Source organism: Triticum dicoccoides, chromosome 1A (assembly GCF_002162155.2).
Source record: "Triticum dicoccoides isolate Atlit2015 ecotype Zavitan chromosome 1A, WEW_v2.0, whole genome shotgun sequence".
NCBI classification, from domain to species: domain Eukaryota; kingdom Viridiplantae; phylum Streptophyta; class Magnoliopsida; order Poales; family Poaceae; genus Triticum; species Triticum dicoccoides.
The window spans coordinates 529,110,908-529,118,140 of NC_041380.1; positions in this window are offsets into that span (position 1 = coordinate 529,110,908).

Consider the following 7,233-nt stretch of genomic DNA (forward strand, 5'->3'; position numbering starts at 1 on the left):
GGCCCAGTCGCGCCCCCAGGACGCCGAAAATCGCCGGTTCGGACCTTTTTTCCGCCCGGCGGTCACAGGCCGAACCCGACGCGCTGGGGAGCAGTTGGGGGCTCCGGCGCTAGGGAAAAGCACGCCTGGCCCACACCGACAGGGGAAAAGTCAAGGTTTTCTTCCCCCGGCTCGCCTCGCACCCCCCGCGCCCTCGGCCACCACTAGCTATATCCCGGCGACGGCCACCGCCCTACTCCGCTAGATAGCCATTCCCCGCCGAAAAATAGCAGCGCTTCACCGCGGCAGCCCCTCCCATAGCAGCTGGGCCTTTCTGGCCGCCGTTTCCGGCCGCGGAGGCACGGTTTAACGGCGGGTACACGCCCACCGAGCGCAAGGTGTTCGGCGTTTTGCCTTCCTCGGCGATGGACTCAGATGAGGAGGAAGAGCTCGCCGCGCTGCTGGAGGAGGAAGAGCTCGCCGCGCTGCTGGAGGAGGAAGCCGCGGCCGACGTCCAGGAAGAAGAGCATCTCATGGTGCTCGCCGCCCTCGCCCAGCTGCTGGCGAGCAATGAAAAGCCGCGGCGAGGTAGCTCGGCGCCGGGGCGGATGAAAGCAAAGAACCGGCATCGTCTCCAAGGCTACTGCATGCTCTACTCCGACTACTTCGCTGATGCTCCACTTCATGGCGAGAGAACATTTCGGCGCCGTTATCGGATGAGCCAAAAGCTCTTCCTCAGGATTGTGAATTCCATCCGGGAGTTCGACAACTACTTCAAGTGCAAGATGGATTGCACTGGCGCTCTTGGATTCACCTCCATCCAGAAGTGCACGACAGCGATGAGGATGCTTGCATATGGAGCTCCCAGTGATTCACTCGACGACTATGGGTGCATGGCCGAGTCCACCAGCATAGAGTGTTTCTACAAGTTCTGTCGGGCAGTGGTGGCAGTGTTTGGGCCACAATACTTGAGAACACCCAATGCGGAAGACACTGCTCGGATCCTAGCCCAGAATGCAGCAAGAGGATTTCCTGGGATGCTTGGAAGCATCGACTGCATGCATTGGAAATGGAAGAATTGCCCATTTGGTTGGCAGGGGATGTACAAAGGCGCCAAAGGCGGTTGCAGTGTGGTGCTTGAGGCCGTAGCCACACAGGACCTCTGGATTTGGCACTCCTTCTTTGGTATGCCAGAAACTCACAATGACATCAACGTGCTGTAGTGCTCTCCTATTTTTGCCAACACTAGTAGAAAAAGGGTCAATCGTGAAGCACATTAGTGCCGGTTTGTATTTGAGCCGGCACTAATGTATACATTAGTGCCGGTTCCAACGGCTAGCCGGGCCGCTTTCATTAGTACCGGTTCGTGGCGAACCTTTAGCACCGGTTCGTGCCATGAACCGGTACTAATGAGAGTGGTGGCAGGATGTTGCCAGAGTGGGGCCCCTCCAGCACCTTTAGTACCGGTTCGTGCCACGAACCGGTACTAAAGGTCGTCCTATATAAACCCTTCATCCACCAGCACTCTGTTCTTCCCCCTTTCCCCTCTCCGGCCCTCTCCTCTGTTCTTCCCTTCTTCCTCTCGAGTTCATCACAAAATTTGCCGAAAATTTGTCAAGATTTGAAGGCCCTCATCCATTCAAATGATCACAAAGGTTAGCAACTTTGTCCTTTCATCTCTCATTGCTAGATTAGCTCTTGCATTGGTTTATATAGTGATTAATTTGTGAGTTTAGTAATTTGGGAGGATATATATATATATGTGCTAGTATTTGATTTATATGCAATTTGAGGTCAAAAATAACACTTAGTTTGCATATGTAGGTGTGGTTTACTTAGTGCCTTCTAAATCTCCATCGTAGCCACCGTCGATCGCCCGCACCGTCCCGTCGCCGGCACCACCTTGTGGTGAGCCTCTTGTTCATGAAATTTTATATAAAAATTGATGTGTGTGATTTGGATATATAGTTACTCGTATAATTATCTTACCCGTACGTTGTTTGTTATACATATAGTGCCATGGTTTTGATATCCGTCCCCGTCGGCCCTAGTCCTTGTTATGATTCGGATGTGGTATGTATATTCTCTTTTAAAACTAGTTGCATTTCGTGTTTATGACAAATTATGCCCATCAAGTTGACATAGAAATTTTTTCTAGGAGGTATCTGAACCTGAAATTCCAACCGGCCCTATTGCCGAGAGGTTAAATTTAGTTGAAAGAGAAAACGAGTACTTGAAAGAAAAATTGAAAAGAATTGAGGGGGAGAAGATGGAATTGGAGTTGCATGTTGCCGATGTCGTCAATGATCACAAGATCAAGATGGAGAAAATGCGCTTGAAGATTAGAAAGATTAGAAAATATGCCATCGATAGTGAGGCTTGGTATCATTATGCTGTTGGATCCATTGTTACCTTACTTGCGATCTTGATCGTATTTGTTGTTGCATTTAAATGCTTTAGCTAGAGAGTTATTTGTTTGTTGCATTTAAGTGTTGTATGAACTTTATGTATGAACTTGTATTAATTTGGTCTATTCGGTGTTGTGTAATGAAGATGAGCCGGCAATGGATGTACGATGACCGATGCTCTCCCCAGTTTGTTGAGGGCGTGCGTACTTTTCTGCTTGCGGCTGAGGCAAACAAGCGGGCGGATGGTTTTATGCCTTGTCCATGTGCTCGCTGTAAGAATGGTCACAATTACTCTACGTCAAGAACCATTCACGTCCACCTGTTTAAGACCGGTTTCATGCCCCATTATAATGTTTGGACCAAGCACGGAGAAAGAGGGGTTATGATGGAAGACAATGAAGAAGAAGAGGACGGCGACAGCTATCCTGGCCATGGGTTCCCTGAATACAATGATACAACAATGGGGGAAGAAGCTGAGCCGGTAATGCGGGAAGAAGCTGAGCCGGCAATGCGGGAAGAAGCTGAAGAAGAGGCATCAGATGAGCCCGTTGATGATCTAGGTCGGGCCATTGCCGATGCAAAGAGAAACTGCGCAAGTGATTTGGAGAAGAAGAAGTTGCAGCGCATGTTAGAGGATCACAAAAAATTGTTGTACCCGAATTGCGTAGGTGACAAGAAAAAGCTGGGCACCACACTGGAATTGCTGCAATGGAAGGCAGAGAATGGTGTATCTGACAAGGGATTTGGAAAGTTGCTGGTAATGATAAAGGATATGCTTCCAAAGGACAACGAATTGCCCGAGAGTACGTACGAAGCAAAGAAGGTTGTCTGCCCTCTAGGGTTAGAGGTGCAGAAGATACATGCATGCCCTAATGATTGCATCCTCTACCGCGGTGAGTACGAGGATTTGAACGCTTGCCCGGTATGTGGTGCATTGCGCTATAAGATCTGCCGCGATGACCCTGGTGATGTCGAGGGTCGGCGCCCCAGGAAGAAGATTCCTGCCAAGGTGATGTGGTATGCTCCTATAATACCACGGTTGAAACGTTTGTTCCAAAACAAAGAGCATGCCAAGGCGATGCGATGGCATAGAGAAGACCGTAAGAAAGACGGAAAGTTGAGAGTACCCGCTGACGGGTCACAGTGGAGAAAAATCGAAAGAAAGTACGGGAAGGAGTTTTGCAGATGACGCAAGGAGCGTATGGTTTGGTCTAAGCGCAGATGGCATTAATCCTTTTGAGGAGCAGAGCAGCAACCATAGCACCTGGCCTGTGACTCTATGTTTGTATAACCTTCCTCCTTGGTTGTGCATGAAGCGGAAGTTCATTATGATGCCAGTGCTCATCCAAGGCCCTAAGCAACCCGGCAACGACATTGATGTGTACCTTAGGCCATTAGTTGAAGAACTCTTACAACTGTGGAATGGAACAGGTGTACGTGCGTGGGATGAGCACATGGGGGAAGAATTTGACCTAAAGGCGTTGTTGTTCGTGACCATCAATGATTGGCCTGCTCTCAGTAACCTTTCAGGACAGACAAACAAGGGATACCGCGCATGCACGCACTGTTTGGACGATACCGACAGTATATATTTGGCTAATTGTTAGAAGAATGTGTACCTGGGACATCGTCGATTTATTCTGAGCAGGCATCCCGTAAGAAAGAAAGGCAAGCATTTCAAAGGTGAGGCAGATCACCGGACGAAGCCTCGCCACCGTACTGGTGCTGATGTACATGATATGGTCAAGGATTTGAAGGTGGTCTTTGGAAAGGGTCCTGGTGGACAACCTGTTCCGAATGACGCTGACGGACGTGCACCCATGTGGAAGAAGAAATCTATATTTTGGGACCTGCCCTATTGGAAAGACCTCGAGGTCCGCTCCGCAATCGACGTGATGCACGTGACGAAGAATCTTTGTGTGACCCTGCTTGGCTTCTTGGGCGTGTATGGGAAGACAAAAGATACACCTGAGGCACGGGAGGACCAGCAACGTATGCACGGAAAAGACGGCATACAACAGGGTCATGCAAGCTACGCTCTTACCAAAGAAGAGAAGGAAATCTTCTTTGAATGCCTGCTCAGTATTAAGGTACCGTCTGGCTTCTCGTCGAATATAAAGGGAATAATAAACATGGCAGAGAAAAAGTTCTAGAACCTAAAGTCTCATGACTGCCACGTGATTATGACGCAACTGCTTCCGGTTGCATTGAGGGGGCTTCTACCGGAAAACGTTCGATTAGCCATTGTGAAGCTATGTGCATTTCTCAATGCAATCTCTCAGAAGGTAATCGATCCAGAAATCTTACCAAGGTTACAGAATGATTTGGTGCAATGTCTTGTCAGTTTTGAGTTGGTGTTCCTACCATCCTTCTTCAACATCATGACGCACGTCCTAGTTCACCTATGCGAAGAGATTAACGTTTTGGGTCCTGTATTTCTACACAATATGTTCCCCTTTGAGAGGTTCATGGGAGTCTTAAAGAAATATGTTCATAACCGTGTTAGGCCAGAAGGAAGCATCTCCAAGGGCCGTCAAAATGAGGAGGTCATTGAGTTTTGTATTGACTTTATTCCTGACCTTAAGCCGATTGGTGTTCCTGAATCGCGGCATAAGGGCAGACTAGATGGAAAAGGCACGCTAGGAGGGGAACAAATAATATGTATGGACGGACATTCTCTCACTGAAGCACACTACACAGTTCTACAGAATTCCGCCTTGGTGGCTCCGTATATGGATGAACACAAGAATTTGCTACGCTCCAAACACCCGGAGCGGTCTGATGACTGGATTACACGTGAACAAACCAGGAGTTTCGCCAGCTGTTTGCAAGCACGTACCATGCATGACACCTCTATTGAAGATGACCTGTACTTGTTGTCCCAGTTACCATCTTCGAATATAATGACTTTCAAAGGGTACGAGATAAATGTTAATACATTTTACACGATCGCCCAAGATAAGAAGAGCACCAACCAAAACAGTGGTGTCCGCTTTGATGCAGAAACCAAGACGGGAAAGGAAACATATTATGGTTATATACAGGACATATGGGAACTTGACTATCGACGTGGTTTGAAGGTCCCTTTGTTTCGGTGCAAATGGGTCAATATGACACGAGGCGGGGTAACGGAAGACCCGCAGTACGGAATGACAATAGTGGATCTCAACAATCTTGCGTATGCAGACGAACCATTTGTCCTAGCCAATGATGTGGCACAGGTTTTCTATGTGAAGGACATGTCTACCAAGCCAAAAAAAGAAAAGATAAGGAAGCGAATGCATCGTACGATGAGTCAAAGCGGCACATAGTTCTTTCTGGGAAGAGAAACATCGTGGGAGTGGATGACAAGACAGACAAGTCAGAAGATTATGAAAAGTTTGATGAAATTGCTCCATTCACAGTGAATATTGACCCGAGCATCCCGTTAAATGATGAAGATTTTCCATGGCTACGACGCAAAGGGACACACGCGAAGAAAAAGTTTCACACCCAAAGATCTGGGATCTGATCGGCTTAGCTATCATCACTTTCTTCTGTGTTTCACACCCAGGAGGGAATCTTTGTAATAGTTAGGGTAGCTAGTTATGTGTTTTGGCATTTGAAACGCGAAGAAATTTTATGTGCAAGCAAATTCTTTCATGCATTTATTGATTTTTTTCAGCTAAATGACCCTGAAATTGAAAAGCATTTCAATTGAACTCAGAAAAGGATGAAAGTTGGCATGGTATCATAATTTCACCCACATAGCATGTGCAAAAAAGTAGAGAGGGTTACCGCAAAAACTGGATACACTTCGTGTACAAAATGGACAATCTGTTTCGAAGTATCAGGGTTTCGGACGAAAACTCATCCGTTACAAAGGCATTTCATTTTTAAATAACTTAAGCATTACCAAATTGAATATAATGATAAAACACACTAATATTAAACATAATAAAAAAGAATCACTGGAAAATGTATTTTTAAAGTTAAGTTATTCACAAACTAGTGATTCACACAAATTTCAAATAATTCAAAATTTAAACTATTCAAATTTAAAAACTACCGGCACTAACTGAAAGTTTCTAAAAACTATCAAAATATTCACAAAGAAACTCTAAATACAGCAAAAAACAACTAAAAATAAATAAAACAAAATAAATAAAGCAGAAAAGAAAAAACTAAATGAAAAAAGCCCACCTACCGGGCCACAGCGGCCTGCATACGACTAGAAACCCAACCTGTTGTTGGGCCAGGATGCAGGCCCGCAAGCCCAATAGGCCCCACAGGGCAGAGTAGCAGAGGTAGGCCCAGAAGGCCTGCTTTAGAGAGGAGCTCGAGACAACAGCGGCGGCGGGGCTTATAAGCAGCTGTGAGCGCCCTTCGGCTAGCGAGGTGGGACTAAACTTCTACGCCCCTCGCCTGGCAGCGCACCCCCTTTAGTACCGGGTCGTGGCACCAACCGGTACTAAAGGGGGGGCCTTTAGTACCGGTTGGAGCCACCAACCGGTACTAAAGGGGGGTGCTCCCCCCGCTTGGCCTGGCCAAAACAGGCCTTTAGTACCGGTTGGCGGTTCCAACCGGTACTAAAGGTGTCCCCTATATAAGAAACACTTCGAAAATTTTCAGTTTCTCATCTCCCACTTCTCTCTGCCGCCGCCCCGTCCCGCGCCATCGCCGCCCCTGTCGCGCCGTCCCCGTCGACTCCGCGACGCTCCCGTCCTCGTCGCGTCGTTCCCGTCGACTCCGCGGCACCCCCGTCGCCGTCCCGGTCGCCGATCCCCTCGCTTCACCGTCGCCGTCGCCTTTGGATCGACCTCGCCCTCGCCGTCGCCGTCGCCTCGACCTTGCCCGCACGCGCTGT